Source organism: Dipodomys merriami, unplaced genomic scaffold (assembly GCF_024711535.1).
Source record: "Dipodomys merriami isolate MVZ:Mamm:240054 unplaced genomic scaffold, mDipMer1.0.p SCAF_2, whole genome shotgun sequence".
Classification (NCBI taxonomy): domain Eukaryota; kingdom Metazoa; phylum Chordata; class Mammalia; order Rodentia; family Heteromyidae; genus Dipodomys; species Dipodomys merriami.
This window is the reverse complement of record NW_027203381.1, coordinates 21,487,466-21,508,496: the sequence shown is the minus strand read 5'-3', so window position 1 is coordinate 21,508,496 and position 21,031 is coordinate 21,487,466. Positions and strand designations below refer to the sequence as shown.

The 21,031-nt window shown below is 39.5% G+C and overlaps 1 protein-coding gene across 6 annotated transcripts in view; it reads left to right on the top strand.

Annotated features, from left to right (window-relative positions):
- Slc14a2 (solute carrier family 14 member 2) overlaps positions 1 to 21,031 on the top strand; it is a 402,998-nt gene that overhangs the window by 70,076 nt on the left and 311,891 nt on the right. Inside the window, exon 3 of one of the 6 annotated variants that reach the window (XM_070029242.1) lies at positions 569 to 670. The exons of the other annotated variants lie outside the window; for them this stretch is intronic. The gene's annotated coding sequence lies outside the window, so the exon portion shown is untranslated. The remainder of the gene's footprint in view (positions 1 to 568; positions 671 to 21,031) is intronic. 6 annotated transcript variants of the gene reach the window in all.

Genomic DNA, 21,031 nt, shown 5'->3' with positions numbered 1-21,031 from the left:
GAGGCATGTCATGTTCTTCCCATTTTTGCAGCCTTATCTAGCCACAGCCTGCCTTTTTGCCTCGATAACTGATTTCTGCTCCATCAATTGCATTGGCTGTGGAAACTATCTGAAGGACGGCAGGAATGGGTAAAAGATCAGATTTATACATTTCTTCTTTGGTGTCTTTTTTTTATCCTGAAAACACCTAGTTAGATGCTGCCTTTAATGATTTGGCCACAAGCTACTAAGTTAACCTCTAAGTTAACTATCTGCCAAATGGGAATAACAACTAATACTGGTCTCAAGGGGTTACTGTGAACATAAATGAAATAACAGAGCACACTTTGGCAGGGGGGAATCTAGCGAGGAGAAAACACTCAAGAATGTGAGCTATATTTTCACGCATTGTCCAGGCAAGTTTAGAATTCATTTGAGAAGTCTTACTATCCACTTTGAGTTAAATAAGGATTTAGTGCACGGCAGACATGTAATTAAGCAAATATTTGTTAACTACCATGGTTTTTCAAGGCTTTGCACAGAGCTCTGGAGAAATAAAAGTAAACAGATAGCAATCCTGTCTCCATAGGAAAGCATCAATGAATAAATGACCTCAGAGTTGAATCCTGGGCTGGGTCCTGAGACGGAATGGAATAGATACAAATGAACAGAAAAATATTCATCTTTCAAGGTAACTTTGTTGCTGGGTATACATTGCAACTTTTTTTGTACCAGGCTAGAACTTGGACTCAGGGCCTGAATGCAGTTCTTTAGTTTTGTCTCTCAAGGCTGGCACTCTACCACTTGAGCCATAGCTCTACTTAGGTTTTTTTGTGGTTAAGATATGAGTCTCATAGGCTTTTCTGCCCACGTTGCTTTGAACCACAATCCTCAGAAATCAGTCTCCTAAAACACTAGGGTTACAAGTGTAAACAACCAATGCCCAGCCATATAACAGCTTTTGATTCAAGAAAATGTTAGGATAGCTATCTGGTGACAAAAGTGTTTTTGTAGCATTAAATAGGGAAGCTAAATGTGAAAACTACCTGTCTACATCTACCACTCGGGAGTCAGTTGTCTGTTTTGGATCAGCTAAGCCAGTATCTTGGTCCTTTATACCTTCTGTGTAATCAAAACTGCATCCTGGGATCTGGCAGTCAACCTTCCATCTGGAATTTTCTGCTGAGCCTATTCATTACAAGTAATTGCTTTCTCCTCCAATCAACACTCCAGGCCCATGGATGAAAGTAGATAGGTCCCTGGCTCTGTTTTCTAGGGATACAAGAGAGGAGTGGTTTCTGGCAAGAGGTAGTCTTCACTTTTCTAGTTCAGGGAGAAATGTTAAGACAACTTCTTTTCTGAATGTACTTTTCCCAGGGCAGCCATCATAAAAGTGTCAGTCTCTGCTGGCTGTGGTATTTTTCTCCTTTTCAAATATCCTATTGTTCTTTTCACATTTATGGTTTCCTTTATGCCTCTTTGATAGCTTCTTTTTGAAGCCATGTAAGATATTTTGATACTGAGTTAGGAAGCCAGATGTGAGACCCTCTATTATTCTGCCTCTTATTTTGATTTAAAGTTACATGCTTCCCTAAGGAAGAAAACAATAAAGATACATTGCTGGGAGAAGGAAAAAATGTAGGAAGATGAAAAGGAACCTATTTCACTAGAGAATGAGAGAAGAAGGATATTGAGTATGAACAATCAATACAAGAGATCATGAGTGACAACATAGGTAGTCTATTAACCCAAGAATGCCTTGTTAGATGACTGTATTTCTTCAAGGTGCAGCAAGTATTGGAAGACAGTCTAAAAAATGTGATTTCTCATGATATGTTGTCTAATTCAGTGTAATCATCATCTTTTATGTATTAATTATAGCTTAGTCTCACATTTTGAATAAAGGAAGAGCTGACATCTTATCAGGACAGATTTGATGAGCATTCTCTGACAAGATTCATATCTGGAATGGCATTTTGAATATTGCATCGTCTATGGACAAATGTGGGTAGAAGTATTTACGTGGTAATTGTGAACACGTGCATGTTAGTCCCAGACCCTTTATGTGGGAATTTGCCAACAATGATGCAGGCAGCAGGAACCAAAGAAGCACTAATGCTAATCTCTGTTCATGCTAGCTGTGAATTTAGGAAAAATTCTCTTATCCATTCTGCATCTCAGTCACTTCATCTTTGCAATGAGAGTAAAGCTAGCCACTGTTGGCCTTCAGGTTTATTTTGGAGGATTTTGGGGGATGAGGTATGAGAAAGCAGGTTTATAAATTTAATGGTTAAACAATGTGTGCCAATCTCTAAGACACAAGGGAGACCATTCCTTTGCTGAACAAGTAGATCCATCATGGCCCCGACTTCCTCAAGGTCTAGGCAAGGCATTTCTGTGCATATCAGGCACTCAACCCATGGGACTGACCAAATGGCCTGACTGCCTGGTACAGACATCACCCTGAAGGAGAGACTTTACAATCCTATTTAGGAGACAGATAAAATGTGACAAGCCACTCACTCAAAAGGTCAAAATAAGTTCACTATAAAGACAAAGAGACATTATATGCCTGTCTCTCCATTTAGAAGTAGAAAAATTCTTTAAAGACAAATTTGCTTAAGCCACCATTGGAGCTATATAAAACCTAGAATCATAACATAATATTTTCTGTATGTATATTGCTTTCAACTAGACACAAGCATTTCTTTTTTAAATTCCTGACATTCTGTAAAGTAGCAAAGGAGATAACTTAAGATTTGGAAAATGTGTTCCTGCACCATTTGTCTGAAGAGACGATCCAGTAATTGGTAGAGTCACATCAGGAAAGCAGGTCACTCAGGGCAATGACTATTGCTGTTATTTAGAGTAAAGGCTAATGAAATACTCATTTAGTTAAAGTGGATTGTTTGCTTTGTTTTCCCCATGATGCTGACTTAACCAGGTAGCATGCAAAAATTTACTAGGATTCCAGGCTACTGTACACCTATCCAAGGGCAATATCAGAGAAAACCATGGTGCTCAGGCCTGCCTTTTCTGTCCTGATCAGATCCTTTCCTGATGCATCTTCTTCTTCCACAGCCCATGACCCTTGTAGGCTGAATTTTTCTTCCTTTCACTTAAATTGGTAAACCTTATTAAAGACCACCTGTCTACTGATTCCAATTAAGGTTAAGGTACATCAGAGTGTGATTAATGTTTGATTACATATTGACATCAATTTAAACTAATTTAATTATAAAAAATTAAGTAGATATACTCTATATACTCTATGAAATAGATGTACTGTCTCCTAAAGTCAACCTCTTATGTGATTCTCTAGGTGAGAAGAAAGGGAGATTTCTCTGATCAAATTGCATAGGAGGAATGAGAGATTTAATGCCACCCTCCCGCCAAAAACCTGGCTTGATTCTTTTCTTTTTTCAGATGACAATGACATCTTTTACATTCTCAAGAGGGAAGTTATTCTGGAAAGCATTTGTATTGTCAATGACACGATCTAGAGCTACGTGACCCATCAATTGAAAAGCCATTGCTTAACTGTAAGAAAATCCACATGTGCATGCACACACACACACACACACACACACACACACACACACACACACACACACACACACACACACACACACACACAGATAAACCTCATTGTGAACCTGTTGGCCAAAACCCAGTTTCATCTTGGAAATTAGATTATTTGATATTTTAGGAATTTATGGAAGAGCTACAGTTCAGTCTGAGTCCAGAGTAGCTCAGCTCCCAATAAAGAAACCATTGAGGTATATTCTAATAAGGCAGGTCAAGTTAAGCTGCCATTGGAAATAAGAACTCATTTTTTTTTCTAGTGACTATCAGTATTTGAACATTAGCAAGTTTCTGTGTTCTAATCACAAGAAACTAGGTACCAAAGCTTCTCATGCCAGGATGCCTGTTGTCTTTTTTTGAGATCCTTGCTGTTGTTATTTGATATAAATTTGATATAAATGAGATCTGAAGAAAATCTAGGAGAATGGCATTTGTAGAATACTTGGGAGCCAGAGGTGATCTCATTTGTTTGATTTGCTATTTCCTTGCAGCTATTAATATAGGGGCACTGACCATATATTTTGTCATTTGTAGTTCTTTTAAGAAGTATATATTCAGATTATTTGTTCATTTTTTAGTTGGCTTCTTGGTTTTTTATTGTCAATTTTTTGAGGTTTTTTTTTTTTTATAAATTCTGGTTATTATTCTTTTACCAGATGAATAGTTGGCAATAATTTTCTCTCCTTCACTCTGTTGCTTATTTCTTTTGGATAGAAACTTTTTTAGTTTTATATAATCCCGTTAGTCTATTTTTGCTTGTTTCCTGTGCTTTGGGGATCATATGTAAAATATCATTGTCTGAATGTTTCCCTATGCTTTCTCCTATGGATTTCATGGTTTCAAATCTTGCACTTAGGTTTTTGATTGATTTTGATTGATTTTTTTTTCTGTACATGGTTGGAGACAAGGATCAGATTACAATAACCAGTTTTCCCAGCAGTGTTCATTGAAAAGGCTGGCTTTTACTCTGCTGTATGGCTTTGGCATTTTTGTTTAGAGTCGATTGACTATAGACAAATAAGTTTGTTTCTGGGATCTCTGACTGTACTATTGATATGTGTGTATACTTTTATGCTGTACCATGCTGTTCTCACTACTATGGCTCCTAAATCAGGAATTGTGATATCTCTATGTTCTTCTTATTCAATTACTTTGGCTATTTGGATCTCTTGTGTTTCTGTATGAAATTTAGGCTTGTTTTTATCTAGCTCTATGAAAAATTTTATTGGTATCTTTTTATTATTATCTTTAAGTAGTTGTATAAATTAGTTGTCCATTTATTAGTATAAGGCATCTTGTTCAATGTCACCCTGATTAAAGATACTGTGTACAGAGGGATTACAGCTACATGAGCAAGGTAATGAGTACATTTCCTATTGATCATTGTTACCCTTCCTTTGTTTTTCCCCTAACATCCCTTCCCTTCCCTCCTCCCCAATTCCTCCCTTCCCCCCACCAAAGTTGTAAAGTTCATTTTCAACAACATAGTGTCTTGTCCATCTCATTGTTACAATGGGCCAACCTGTACCCTTATTTCAGCATTTTATTATTTCCCTTCCCCTCCCCAAAGTAGAAAAATGTATATATAAGAAACCAGAATCAAATACAGTGAAAACACATAGTACATTCTAAGTACATTAAAAACAACAGCAAGAAAGATAAAACTTCTTCTGCCCTTATCTTGGAGTTCATTTCACTTAGCATCATCTTATATGGTCATATGTACCTAGCTTTTGACCTTTACTGCTTGTCCTAGACAAATACTAGTTATTGCAAATAAAAGATACCACCGGAGCTATTTCTTTGGACCTGGCTTACTTCACTTAATATAATTTTCATTCCTTAGCAGAAAGAACAGTGCTAGAGGAATATCAATACCAAATTTCAAACTCTACTACAAAGCCATAGTAATCAAAACAGCTTGGTACTAGAACAAGAACAGACTTGAGGACCAATGGAATAGAATTGAAAACCCAGAAATGAACCCACAGACCTGTAGTCACCTAATCTTTGATAAGGGAGCTAAAAAAATAGAATGGAAGAAAGCCTCTTCAGTAAATAGTGCTAGCAAAATTGGTTAAACACCTGTAGAAAACTAAAGCTAGATCCTTATATATCACCCTGCACTAGAATCAACTCCAAATGGATCAAAGACCTCAAAGTCAAAGAGGACATCCTTGAAAACATTACAGGAAGGAACAGGAGAAACTCTAGGGCTGTTTGGCACAGGCCAAAATTTTCTTAATAAAGACCCAGAAATACAACAAATCAAAGAAAGGCTGGACAAATGGGATTGCATGAAATTGCAGAGATTCTGCATGACAAAGGACATAGCTAGCAAGATCAATAGCAAGCTCACAGATTGGGAGAAGATCTTTACTAGCCATACAAAGGACAAGGGTGTCTCATATCTAAAATATACTTAGAATTCAAAAAATTTAATCCTCTAACAACAAATCCTCAAAAAAAGCAACTGCCTGATTAATAAGTGGGCTAAAGACTTAAAGAGAGACTTTTCTGAAGAGGAAATAAGAATGGTCAACACACATGAAGAAATGCTCAACTTCTCTAGCCATAAAAGAAATGCAAATCAAAACAATATTGAGGGCTGGGAAGGTGGCTCAGTGGTACAGTGCTTGCCTTGCATGAATGAGGCCTTGGGTTTGATTCCTCAGCACCACATAAGCAGAAAAAGCCAGAAATGGTGCTGTGGCTCGAGTTGTAGGGTGCTAGACTTGAGCTGAAGAGCTGTGGGACAGCACCCAGTCCCAGAGTTCAGGCCCCACAACCAGCAAAAAAAGAAAAAAAAAAAGAACAAAAATTGAGATTCCACCTCAACCCAGTTAGAAAGGCTATAATTAAGAAATCTAATAACAACAACAGATACTGGAGGGGATGTGGCCAAAAGGGAATGCTACTATACTGTTGGTAAGACTGCAAACTTGTTCAGCCACTTTGTAAAGCAGTATGGAGGTTCCTCAAAAAACTCCACATAGAGCTCCCTATGGCCCAGCAATCCCACTTTGGGGCATTTACCCCAATGATCGCAAATAAGGCCATACTAAAGCTACCAGCACAACTATGTTTATCGCAGCATTATTCACCATAGCTAAGATATGAACCAACCCAGATGCCCCTCAGTAGATGAATGGATCAAGAAAATGTGGTATATATGATACCACCCCATTTGTTAAGGAAATGGAAAGATCTGGAAAAAAGTATATTAAGTGAAGTAAGCCAGGCCCCAAAAAACATAGGTCTCATGTTTTCTCTTATCTACAATAATTAGTTTATGTCTAGGACAAACAGAAAAGGTCAAAAGCTAGGTACATATGACCATTTAAGCTGATGCTAAGCAAAATGAACCCCAAGATAGGGACACAAGAGATTTTATCTTTCTTGCTGTTGTTTTTATTGTACTTATAATGTACTATGTGATTTTTTTTGTTTCTTTGTATGTTCTTCCCCCATGGTATAACCCCTATTGTCACTGTACTTGATGCCGGTGCCCTGCATCTTATATATACATTTTTCTAATTTGGGGAAGGGAAGAGAAATAGCAAAATGCTGAAATAAGAATACAGGATGACCCACTGTAACAATGAGATGTACAAGACACTATGTTGAAAATGGACTTTACAACTTTAGGGCAAGTGAGGAGTTGGAGAGGTGGGGAGAAAAGGGGTGGTAGGGGAAAAACAAAGTAGGGGGTAACAATGCTCAATAGGAAATGGACTCATTACCTTGCTCATGTAACAGTAACCCCTCTGTACAGTATCTTTACAATAATATATATATATATATATATATAAAATTAGAAAAAGAAATGCAAATCAAGACAACATTGAGATTCCACCTCTCCCCAGTTAGAAAGGCTATAATTAAGAAATCTAACAACAACAGATGCTGGAGGGGATGTGGCCAAAAGGGAACCCTATTGTATTGTCGGTGGAAATGTAAACTTGTTCAACAACTTTGGAAAGCAATATGGAGGTTCCTCAAAAGATTCCACATAGAGCTCCCCTATGGCCCAGCAATCCCACTTTGAGGCATTTACCCAAATGATCACAAACAAGGCCATACTGAAGCTAGCAGCACAACTATGTTTATTACAGCATTATTTACCATAGTTAAGATATGGAACCAACCCATGCTCCTCAGTAGATGAATGGATCAAGAAAATGTGATATATATATGGATATATATATATATATAATGGAATTCTATGCCTCCATTATTGATATCTTAATGAAGAATTCATTGAATCTATAAACTGCTTTGGGTGCTAGACACACTTTTTGAAACAGTAAGTCTCTAGTCCACAAACAGAAAAGTTTTGTCTATCTTCCTGTCTTCAATTTCTTTCAATGCAATTTAATTTTTTTCATTGTATATCTCTTTCACTTCTACTTCCCTGTAAGAAATCATTTGAAAGGCAGAAACCTGAGTGTGTGTGGTCAAATATAAAATAAATACTTTCCCCCTGATCTGTGACCTGGTATGGAAATGGAGTGAATCCTGATAGGAAGAATTGGTGGTATTATAGGGTGGGAGCAGTACAATATCTAGGCAAAAGGTAGGGCAGAAAAAATTACTCTTTGGGAAATAAGCAGCAGCCCTAAATAGAAGTATATATAAAGGATGGAGTCTTAGGTCTCTAATGCTCTTTTAAGACACCTAGGAGCAAATCAAACCAATAAGCTGTTGGTTCATAGGACTTTGAAATTTGAATCTTGAATTGTACTTGGATATTATCAAGTTCAATATCTTCACCTTGGGAGTCTAGACCGAATCTTCTATTTGAGATATTCTAGCAACCAAGCACATTGTTTCCTGAGGTTCCTGTTTGTTTCTAATGGGTTTTGCTGTTAGGACTTCTCTCCTCCTCACTATACGAAAACTTTTGTTCTTCCTTCCTTCTACCTCAATCCTCTCCCTCCAACTCACTATGCTTTGCTCTAGCCCCATCTGACCATCACATTTCCAGCCACTACTGGAAACGCAACTCTTATTTAGGCTTACTATCTTCCTAAGTTACCAGCTTGCTGGTTCTTTATATTAATTGCCATGTATAGCAAAGACATTTTTTTGCTCTTTGCCAGATTTCTCCTCAGCCTTATTATTGTTCAGAAACCATAAAACTGAAAACTGTATTTTTATGACTCCAAGTGACCTTCAGAATTCTAGACACGACTGACTCCTGCTTGGCTATAATATTTTGGCTCATTAATTTCAGAGAAGATATTCTGATGTATAATTTTATTAAGTTTCTGAGGATTTTTAATACTGTGTTTCTAAATATGATGAACTTCCCTCCACCAAATTTTAATTAGGGAGCATATTAAATCCTCAATTAATGCATGCAGTAATGCATATTTAATATCCAATAACATTTGATCAAATTCCTTCCAGAGGGAGGGACAGAGATATTATGGCTCCTTGGTTCTCAATGACCAAAAGAAGAGCCACATCTGCTTTTCAATCTTCCCTTGCCAGTCGAGGAGAACCTACTATAAGTTATTGGTCAGGAACACAATTAACACTCTCATTATTAGCTTCCCCACTGGAGTGAGAGGCGAGTTCTGCCTTTGGGGTGTATAAGAGGAACAGCAAAGATTTTCTGAACAAGCCACTCCTAAACATAGGAAGGAACTTTTTTAACTATGTGCTGTAAAGATTCCTCTTTCTACCTCTGTTCCATTGCCTTCTGCATGAAATCATGTTTTCTGCAAACTTTTTCTCTAAAGATCCCTGAACTAAATATTTTACCCTGTGAGGGCCATCCATCTCTGTCAGAATTAAACAACTCTGCCATTGAAATATGACGGTAACAATAAACAAGATATAAATAAATGAAAATGGTTATATTCTGATAACACTATATTGGTGAACACTGAATTTTGACTTTCATATTTTTATACATTACAAAACTTTCTCCTTTTATTTCTCCAACCACTAAAGAAAGCAAAAATGACTGAGTGCTGGTGACTCACATCTATAGTCCCATATACTCACGAGGCTGAAATCTGTAAGTTGGCAGTTTGAAGCTAGCCAGAGCGAAAAAGTCATGAGACTCCATTTTCAAAACAACCACCAAAAAGCCAGATTGTAAGCATGGCTCAGGTGGCAGAGAATTAGCTGGGCAAGCAAACAACACAAGAGTAATACTCTAAGTTCAAACCCCAGTACTGGAAAAAAAAATGTTAAATTTAAACATGTAAAAATCATTCCTAATTCAGTCAATAGCCATAGTTTTCTAATTCCAGACTGAGTACAAAGAATTTGGAAACCTGAGAAGTTATTCATTTAAACTGTGTCACTAGGGCCACCAAGAGGAAAAGCACTGCATTATCTTAGGGACCAGTTTCTTTACTTATAAAATGAGAGTTTGCGTTGGATGGCAATCAAGATCTTGTTCTAAAGATGAGTGATTTCTTCCCCATGAGTAACTTGTGCTTCATGAGAAACTCTTTCTAGAGGCCATAAGAGCCATCTTGTTCTCATTTCTCTTTTCCTCTTAAGGCAATCCTTTCTTGCTATTGTCAGAAGACTAATTAGAAGTAGGGAAAGTAGCTAGGCAAGCTCAGAAGTGCTGGTGGCTCATGGCCTGCCAGGTGGGAGAAGAGCTTCATTCTTTTCTTGTCTGCCACAGGAAAGAATGCTTCCTCTGGCCTCTGGAACCTCCATTCTCCTGAGAGCTTCTGAATCTTTGTCCAGAAAACTTACCCAGGGATATTAAGCCTACAAAAATCAGAGACAAATAGCATGATTATAAGATAACAAATACACTTCTATCAATAGCTGGCTCCCATGATTAAAGAAGCCAAAGGTGAAGGAACTCAGTCCATCACCTCTTTGGTTCTCTGTCCTGGACATAGCTAGGTTTCTCCCAACATGCTTTTCTTCCTGTCAAAACCTATCTTCAGGATAAGGACATGCTGGCGAATCATGTTAAGAAGCGCTGTTGAAAACGTATAACTCCAGAGAAAGCTAGTTGAATTAGGCCTTGATAACTATTAGAAACAACCAACATTTGATTAGATGCTTATTGCATGCTAAGTTCTGTACATATGTGCTCATGTGTGCATGCGTGCGCCCACAACATGTGCATATTTTCACCCTAAAATCTTCATTTTGCAAATTCACAAGATAAAGAATCTTAGAAATGTGCTCACCACCTAGGAAGCAGCAGAATAGCTTGAATCCAACTAAGCAATCTGTCTCCATAGGGCAAGCCATTAGCCATTATATCATCATGCCTCTTGAATCACAGAATGTGGAGAGTCAAGACAAAGATGAAGATGCTTATGTGAAAGAGCTCAACTGACACACTTGTATCCCTCATCCTCTGCTGATGCTCCCTGTGTCTCTGTGTGAGGCTGTCTCTCCAGTCATATGCTTCTGCTTCCTTCCCTTAGTCACAGTTCCCTCAGAAAAGGACCCTTGTGTTGTGGATTCCAGAAAGTGATGCAGATTTTCCTTAGAGATGTTGATTCTGCCTCTTTCCCTTCCTGTCAGGTTGCCTGCCCATCCTTTGCAGTGTGAATTTATCCAGATGGCCAAATAATAACTTCATTGTAAAAATAATTGGTTAACTAAAGCTAATATTTATGATTTCTACCCGAGATTCTCTTCCCCCCTGTTCTGAACATAACCAAAACACAACACTTTAAAATGCCACTACAGCCATCTGTTATTTTATATCGGTTCTTGACGTCATTTGAGTGGCTTGGATATTTTGGAATTTCCATAACTGAGATAGCACAAGAAGCATTTTAGAAAATGTGACGACCATTGAACAAAAGCTCTGACTGCAAAAGGCTCCATTTCTCTCCATTCTTCCCATCGTTATTCTCCACATCTCATTTCTAAGAATGTCTGATAGGTGAACTTTCAGCTGGTGTTTTGTAGATTCTTGGCCCAGTGATTGAAAGACTCATTTGTTAGATTTATTTGTCTCTCTTTCTAATAATGAATTTCTCCTCAAATTCTGCCCTCTGGAATTGCACAGAAGAGGGGCGGGGCATGTTGCAAACCTTTAAAATAATAAACATATCTCTGCAGAGACTTCCTTATCCTGTAGCTAGCAATCTTCACAGGCTTCTCATTGATTACACAATTTTTGTTCATCTTTCTCCCAACACACCTATTAGGTTGTCATATCATTTAACCTTCAGAACTTCTTGTGAATAGAAAGGACATTATGATTCCCATTTTACAGATGAGGAAACTGACACTAAGATAGATGAATTGTGTTCAAATCAATCCCTGGCTTCCTTGCAGTACAGTAGAAAGTCATTCTTTGTTCACTGTTTCTGTGTACTGTTACCTGCTTATAGCATAGGACCATGTGATAAAGTTACTCCAAGTTGTAGTTTTCATTTTCTTGTTTATATTTTCTTTTTATTTTGCTCTCTGGATTTTTACCTTTCTACAAGAACTATGATATAATCAAAGCAATAGCTGTGCAGAGCTAGACTGCTTGGGTTCAAACCTCAGTTCTGACACTTAATATGTGGTGACCTTGAACAAGTTACTCATATTCTTTGTCTCAATTTCTTCATCTGCAAAATGCACATTTTATGCTTTTTTTAATAAGCTATGGCCACATCGTTCCCTGAGCTGTTCTTCGGAGCCTAATAGCAACATCCGAAAGGCTGCACGGGGCTTTCTCTTCACCCATACTCAGTTCAATCCCACTTTGCCAGCCTAATAAACATAGCATTATTTTGTGCAAAAATAAATAAATAAGCACACTCAAAACATTATTGTTTCTAATTTATGTTAGAGTGCTGAACACTAAGGTTCGTTAAAGCTAACAACTTGAACAAGCCACACAGTCCACCCTTGGATGCCAAGTCTTGGCCAGGAGTTTAAATTTGGTCCACTACCATCAGCCATTAGCTATTAATTGCTACACATTGGCTCATGAAGAAGGCACCATGAGATATTCATGAGAAAAACATTTGCATTTGTTAATGTTGGTAGAGCTAAGGGACAAGGAACTAGGCTTAGAGTTTGGAATTTTGACACCTTAGGGTGTATAATGGTCATGTGCAACATGTCAGTCTCCATCACAGCAAGACATAATCATGTAGTACTTTGGAGAGAGTCTACTCCACACCCTCAATTTGCCTGCCATAAATAAGGGAGCATTTGAAGACCATAGCCACATCCCAGGGGGGAGGCCAAAGAATCTTGTCAGAGCCTAAATTGTAGAAGTAGAAAGTCAACTGTATTCTAAAAATGAGTTCAAAGAGATAAATCTTGCCAGCCTAAAAAAAAAGGAATGGATGTATCCTAGGCAGGAATAAAAAGATTTCCTGGCCAATGAGGATTAGGTAGATGTTGAAAGTCAAGGTAGATCAGCTAATATAGAAAAAAAAAAGAAAAAAGAAACTGGTGGGGCCCAGCAGGCTGAATGTCAATAAGACTGCTAGGATGATTCCTTGACATACACAGGCTAGAGAAGGTCATGGCATTTCTGTTAGTGCTGCTTATTGGTTTAGGGGGGACCCAAGATGGTGGTTTCTAATCAGTTCTAGAAGACAGAGGTTGCAGACAGGGCTTGTCTATGTTTTATTGTAGGTCTCCCAGCTTCAGACTCTAGAAGTGCTGAAGAAGAAGGTATAAGATTTAGTCCTTGCTTCAGACTTTGTAGCTAATTAGAGAATAAGAACATGTATGAGAAAAGGCATCATATAGAAAAAGGCTTTATATACACAGGGCCTAGGTAGACAAAATGAGAGAGACAGAGTCAAAGACAGAGACAGAAAGAATATTTGGTATGGAGTCCATGGTTGGAATGCAGTGGGACGCTGAGCAAATTGGCTGCATCTCATCTATAAGCTATATCAGCACACTTCTACAGTACTGCTATATCTTAGGTACTAACACTCTTATCTAACAACTCTGTACTTTGGTCAGATCATTATAAATGAATATAATCATAGAATCTACATTATTTGGAGATTAACATAGCTATAAACTTTAGAGTAGGGTTTCCTTATAACACATACCCAATAAATGTGAGTTTTATTAATTTTATTACTAGGTTAGGGAAATTGGGTATGTGAGTACTGTGAAAGGCAAGAAACTAAGATCTGGGGTGGGAGATGTTTCTTGTTTTCTTAAATGCAGCAAGATCTCTGATCCTTCTATGGGTTACCTTCAGAATGGAAAAAAAACACTGCTTTTCCCAAAATGACAGCTTCATTTTCAATGAAAATGATGCTAATTACTGGGTATTGACCCAAGATGAATTTGTCTTTGATGAACTACACACTGCTCTTCTGAAAACCTCGCCAAATCATCTCAAATACCAGGAAGTATGGGGTAATGCAGCAAATGGGGGGAAAATGTGTATCAGGAAAAATTATTGCTACAAAAATATTTTCAGTAAGTTTGTTCCCTTCATAAGTAGTGTGAATGGAATGGCTCAGCAATCAGCTGAAAGCTCGATCTTCGCTGTGGGCTAATTGCTCGTCTGGTTAGTGCAGAATTTAATTTGTGCTATTGTGCAGGCAAGGCTGAGAGTGTGAAATAAACAATGTGTGTTAATTTCACGTTTTCCAGTCTACTTAGCCAGAGAGAGCTTGGGCTCCTCTCAGGCCTCAGCTACCCCTCCTCTGCTTTCCTCTCCAAGCATTCAGGCCACCAAGTGGTAGGGTTCTTGACACAGAACCAGAGGCTCAGGCAAGTTGCTGGCCTGAGCAGTGATACTGACCATACATCCTAGTCATCTCATGTGTAAGGTTGAGATAATTCTTCAATGGACTTCTTGCTCTCAAGTTTGTTGAGGCCCTTAGTGGCTTTCACTACAGGCAAATGAAGAGCTACCATTTTGGAGAACATCCCAGTCAAATGAATTGATGCATTAAGGTGATTCTACTTTGTGGATACCTCTAATACAGCAGAGGTTTCATTAGAAAAAGGGAGAAAAATGTTACTTTTAGGAAGAAACTTGGAGGCCTCCTTTTCTGTTTCCCCAAGGATTTAGAGCCAGACCGGCAATGAGATGTTCTTGCTGTCTCCCTTAAGACTGAAGGGCTTGAGAACTAACAGAAGACATCTGTTCGGGGTCATAGAGCTTGACCAGGCCTAGAACTTAAGACCTACATTTTTTTTTACCAGGCCTGGAAAGTAAGCTAGATGATCTGTGCTTTTTTATATGTGTGTGTGCTGGTCCTGGGGCTTAAACTTGGGGCCTAGGTACTGTCCCTGAGCCCGTTTGCCTAAGGTCAGCCCTCTATCACTTAATGTCACAGCTCCACATTCAACTTTTTTGGAGTAGTTTATCTGTAGCCTTTTGGACTTTTCTGCCTGGGTTGGCTTCAAACAGAGATCCTCAACGTGTAGAAAAGGTCAAAAGCTATGTACATATGATCATATAAGATGATGTTAAGCAAACTGAACCCCAAGATAAGGACACAAATATTTTTTCTGTCTTGCTATTGTTTCTAACATATGTATAATGTACCATGTGATTTTTTTGTTTCTTTATATGTTCTTCTCCCATGGTATAACACCTGTTTTCACTGTATTTGATGTTGGTGCCCTGCATCTTGTATATACATTTCTCTAATTCAGGGGAAGGCAAAAAACAAAATCCTTAAATAGGGATACAGGTTGACCCATTGTAACAATGAGATGTACAAAACACTATGTTGAAAACAAACTTTACAACTTTGGGGGGAGGTCGTTGTGGAGGTGGGAGGAAAGGGATGATAGGGGAAAAAACAAAGGAGGAGGCAACAATGCTCAATAAGAAATGTACTCATTACCTTGCTTATGTAACTGTAACCCCTCTGTTCAGTATTTTTACAATATAAAAACATACAGAAAAAGAAAAAGAAAAAGGAGATCCTCAGATCTCAGCCTCCTGAGTAGCTGGAATTACAGGTGTGCGCCATTGATGACTGACTCAAATGAGATGAGATGTTCAATAGCCAGTTTGTCCACAGAAAACATAAATCACATCCTCCAAATAATATTGTATACGATTGCCTAAGCTACTTACCTCCCACTGCCTCAGTTTCTACATGTATAAAATGGGGATAACGGTATATAGTCCTCCAGGTTACTGTAATTCACAGAGATAACACAAAGTCTAGTTCACAGACATAGCACACCTAGAACAGTGCCAGACATAAAGTCCCCAGTAAACACTAGCTATGAATGGTATTATCGTTCAGGACATCCTAAATCTCCAAACTATTCTTACCATAAGACTGTTTTTGTACATGTAATCTGATACTCTTTTTCCCCCAGAAAGAGGACTTCTGTTGCCTTCCCTCCAGTTTTTCACTTCATCCTGATTTTATGATTGAAATTATGAGGAACATTCCAATCTCAGCAAAATACCTGAGGTCCTCTTTCAATTGAGAGTAGAACAGAAGATCTACCATCATGGATGCAAGCCTTGCCATGACAGAGAGCTTGCTTGATTTGTCCCCCATCTCCCTAGTGAGCAGCACAGGTATCACACCTGCCCTAAAGCACCAGAGCCCACAGGGAGAGGCTGTGCCACACAGGAATCCGTGGCTTCAAGGCTTCAGAGGCCAAGAAGCAAGTGTAGAAATACCTCCTTGCCCTTTGAGCTTCCCTTCTTCATGACAATGACTTTTGTTGGTTGTTACTATTTTCCAAGAAGGAAGCTCCAGACAGCCAACACCAATATTTGTGCACCCCTCAATCAAGGAGTGTTCACTCACAGGCCCTGCAAGAAGCAAGATTTCCTCCTGTATACCCACAGCAAAACTGAGAAATAGGTACTCCTCTCATTGGCTAGAGACAAAACTGAGATACAAAGAAATTGAGGAATCTGAACAAGGATTTGAATGGTCCCAAACTGTCTTAGATCATAACATATCCTACTAAGGTTCTGCGGGACTATAAACATAAAAGAACTTGTAATATAGATAGAGCATTGAAACAGTTAAGACACACTCTACCTGTCCACATACGGTGTCAAAGTAGCAGCTGGTGTTTATTGAGGTATGTACTGGACATAGCACTGCTTTGAAAAACCTCAGGAGACCTCAGTTTGTATAGTCCACCAGTAGGAGTTAGCTCTTAAACAAAGACATTTGCAAATGGCTGAATAGTTTACAGTGTAAAATGTTTGGAAGAAAGGGTTCTATGTGCTGTGAGAGGGTCTAACAGAGGGACTTATTATAAGTGAGAACATCAAACATATCCCTTCCAAAGTGTCATTTTAGCTGAGATTTCAAAGGTGAGATGAGCAAGAGCTGACAAATGTAAAAAAGACTGGAATCTAGAGAATGAGGATTTCTGGTCAATCAGGAAGAAATTGGAGCTGTAGAGAAACACCCCTAACTGAAGCAGCCAGCTGAGTGCCTCCGGCTTTCCTCATTCTTTTGGGGGGCTTTCTGGAGCCTCTGGGCCCCACACTTGGGATACTCTGGGCTGAGCAGATGGCGCCCCTTCCGTCCCCACCCCTGGCTTATTGTGAATGACGTTTTCCACAGCTTTATGTGAACTCAGCCTCTTGCTTTGCCCACTTCCTTCTTTTCATCATCATGGGGGTCCCTGGACCACATGAGTAGCATGCTCTGGTTCACATGCTTGTCTGAACCCCATCTCCATTTGGATCTTTCATTTGGATCTCCCCCTCCCCATCCTCCACAGACGCTAGGACCTGAGAAAGACTGTAAATTGTATACATTATTTCCTTTTTGATTAGGTGAATAAATAACTTGATTGAGACGGGCTTGTTTGGAGGGCGCTGCTGGCAGGCTTCCAGGAGAGGGAGGCAGCTGGCTCCCAAGCACAGGGGGACCGCAACAAAGGCACAGGGGACGGACACATGCAGGGAGGCTTGGGACCCAGCCTGGCTCCAGCAGGGCACTGGCTAGACACATTTTGGGGAACATGCTTTACCTTTTCCTTGGGAGATTCAGATTTGGACTCATAGAATCAGCACGGGGGACAGTGGACCCAGCTCTTGCTCTCATGCAGGACAAGCTTCAGCTGGGAGGAAGTGGTCACAGGTTCAGGACAGCTGCAGGGGGTAGACAACGCAAGTGAGAACATTTGGGGCCTATGATGAACTGGTGAGCAGTTCTCCACATAGGAGAACAGTGAGTTTTAGAAAAGGCCCTTTGCAGGGGGAGTGTGCAGGTATATAAGAGAATTGTGTATGGAACACATTTGCTTGACCCGAAGCCTCCTCATCCCTCCTCATTTTCTAAATGTAAGCTGGGATGTTTGCACTCCTCTCTAAGAGACACTGTTGAACACATATGCTAACTGGGTGGAAAACGTCATGGTCTTTCCCACAATGGTTGGCTGTGTGTTCTCGGAGCCCCTACTATTACCCTACTTACACCTTTAGCATGGTAGGGACTGTGTATCTGTGTGTCCCATGGAGTAGCCTAGCAGCAGAACTGGAACCAGGACCCTCTTGTCAATCAGTCTGGCACCTACGAGGTGTTTCACACCTAGGAAGTATAAATACATACTGTTGAGCAAATGAACAAGTCAGTCTGGGATTCTGAAAAATGATCCCAGTTGTAGACTTTCCCTGGGTCCTATACTTTTTCCAACAAATACTTTATTCTTATTCTTACCATCCAGATCCCCAGATCTGTAGCTGCCAACATTCACCAAAGCATCAAACTGCGCTCATCTCAATCACTGACCTGGGGGGTGGGAAGGCGGGTTGCTGAAGGTAAATCACTCCAGAAGGATATATGTCTCCTGCTCCCACAGTGCTGGGTTTTCTCCTTTGCACTAGTACAAACAGAACACCAGCAACGAATCAGCTTTTCTCCTGCTATTTGTAAGGAGAGAGGAGGAAGTTACACTTGTTTTAAAGGAGGAAGGATTTATTTTGGTGCTGGGTTTCAGGTGGTTCAGTCCATGGTCACTTGGATCCATATTTTTTGGCCCATACTGAAACGAAATATCATGGTGGAGGGATTATATAGCAAAGGAACTTCCTCATCCATGGCAGGTAGGTAGGGAGGAGAGAGACAGAGACACATAGAAAGGTACAGAGAGAGAGAGACAGACAGACAGACAGATAGACAGAGACAGAGAGACGGACAGAGACAGAGAAACAGAAGAAACAGAGGCATAGATAGATAAAAACACACAGAGAGAGAAACAGAGATAGAGACAGGCCCTGGCAATTACCCAATCCCCCCATGGATATGCCTCTATTGTCACCTTCAACTAAGTCTCACCTCCACAAATGTCCAGAACCTGCTGAAACAGTGCCACCAGCTGTGGACCCAAGCATTAACACTGGAGCCTGTGCAGCACACTTCACATTCAACCCATAACATTCAGAGACAGTTTATCTTATGGAAGGCTTGGTACCTTGGCAAAACAGAATTCCATGTGCTATGATCCAGTAAACGTTTTTCTTTTCCCCCAACAGTCAAGACCAGACTCTATCATTACATTTCTGTGAGACCTCAGGCAGATTCATTAAAATGACCTGAATGTTTCCAGTTTATTTAATAATGATTGCAAGAATATTGAACATTGCTTCCACAAATATAGCCCTTTAAATATTTACAGAACTTATCATATAGTTTATCTCTCCAAGGTAAGTAGAGTAGTAGAGTAGTTGAATCACACTTAAATGAACTCTAGATTAGTTACTTTCTCATTTTTGTTATGTAGCTTTCAGTTTCTAAGAGGTGTGAGTTCAAACTTTTGTAACCTTTAAACCTTGTGTAAGGTATCTTAAGTAGGTAGGTTTCATTAGGTAGCTGGTGAAGAGAGTACCACGCAATATTCAGGCCAGAAAAGAAGTGAACGGCTGTAGCCCCTCGCCGCAGCCCCCTCCCCCCACCCCTGCCATGCAGGGTGGACCTACATTGCTTTGGGCCTGGCTTTCTGGTGCCCTACAACTTGTATATACACTTTTCTAATTTGGGGAGGGGAAGGGAAAAAACAAAATGCTTAAATAGGGATACAGGTTGACCCATTGTAACAATGAGATGCACAAAACACTATGTTGAAAACAAACTTTACAACTTGGGGGTGAGGGAGGGAGGGAGGAGTTGGGGAGGCAGGGAGGGAAGAAATGATAGGGGAAAAACAAAGGAGGAGGTAACAATGCTCAATAGGAAATGCACTCATTACCTTACTCATGAAACTGTAACCCCTCTGTACACTATTTTTACAATAAAAAGTATTAAAAAAAAAACAAAATAGATTGAATTCATTCACAAAGATGATAAAAAAGAAAATCCAAAGTAATTTATCCTTCAAAGACAGAACTACCTGATGTAGAAACTTCTCAGTTATGGTGGTATGGAGGTTTTAGTTTTAGTTTTTTTTAATTCTGAAAATACCGCACAGAGGGGTTATAATTACATGGGCAAGGTAATGAGTACATTTCTTATCAAGCATTGTTGCCTCCTTCTTTGTTTCCTCTTCCCATCCCTTCCCATCTTCCCCCCTCCCCCTTTCTCCCCTGACCCCCCCAGCCAAAGTTGTAAAGTTTGTTTTTCCACAATGTCATTCTTTCTGATGGAGGCATAGAATTTCATTGTGTACATATACCACATTTTCTTGATCCATTCATCTACTGAAGGGCATCTGGGTTGGTTCCATATCTTAGCTATGGTAAATAATGTTTCAATAAACATAGTTGTGCTGGTAGCTTTAGTATGGTCTTGTTTGTGATCATTTGGGTAAATGACCAAAAGGGGGATTGCTGGATCATACAGGAACTCTATGTGGAGTCTTTTGAGGAACCTCCATAGTACTTTCCAAAGTGGTTAAACAAGTTTACAATGCAGTAAGGTTCCCTTCTGTCCACATCCCCTCCAGCATCTGTAGTTATTAGAGTTCTTGATTATAGCCATTCTAACTGGGATGAGGTGGTATCTCAAGGTTGTTTTGGTTTGCATTTCTTTTATGGCTAGGGAGGTTGAGCATTTCTTCATGTGTCTACTGGCCATCTTTCTTTCCTCTTCAGAGAAGTTCTCTTTAAGTCTTTAGCCCACTTATTTATTGGGCAGTTGTTCTGACAAAGTGTCTTCTTATCAGCTAAACGTCATGGAACAGGGCTGCTAATCACTTTCATTGTGTCAGGCTGACCTTGCCATGTGTAGTAGCCCTAACACAGGGTCTTTTGAACATGGTAGGAATCCTGAACGTATCAATGCTGGACACATACTTGAGTCTCAATTAAGGACAGAGCTCAAGTACTTGCAGCCATGTTACATAAACTGCTATGTAATATGGTAAGACCGAAATCCTGGTTTTGTATATTATTTGGAAATATGAGGCTTACAGAGGAAGAGCCATTTGCTCAGGGAACACACAGAGTTCAATTGTCAGGACATGTGGCTACACCAGCCACTCTCTGTAGGAAGGGAAGCTGACTTCCCATTTGAATTGCCTTTAAACTTTGACTAGGTTGGCATCTGAATGTTTGTTATATCATCAGTGTTTGTGGGCTTGAACTGAGTGGAAACCTTAT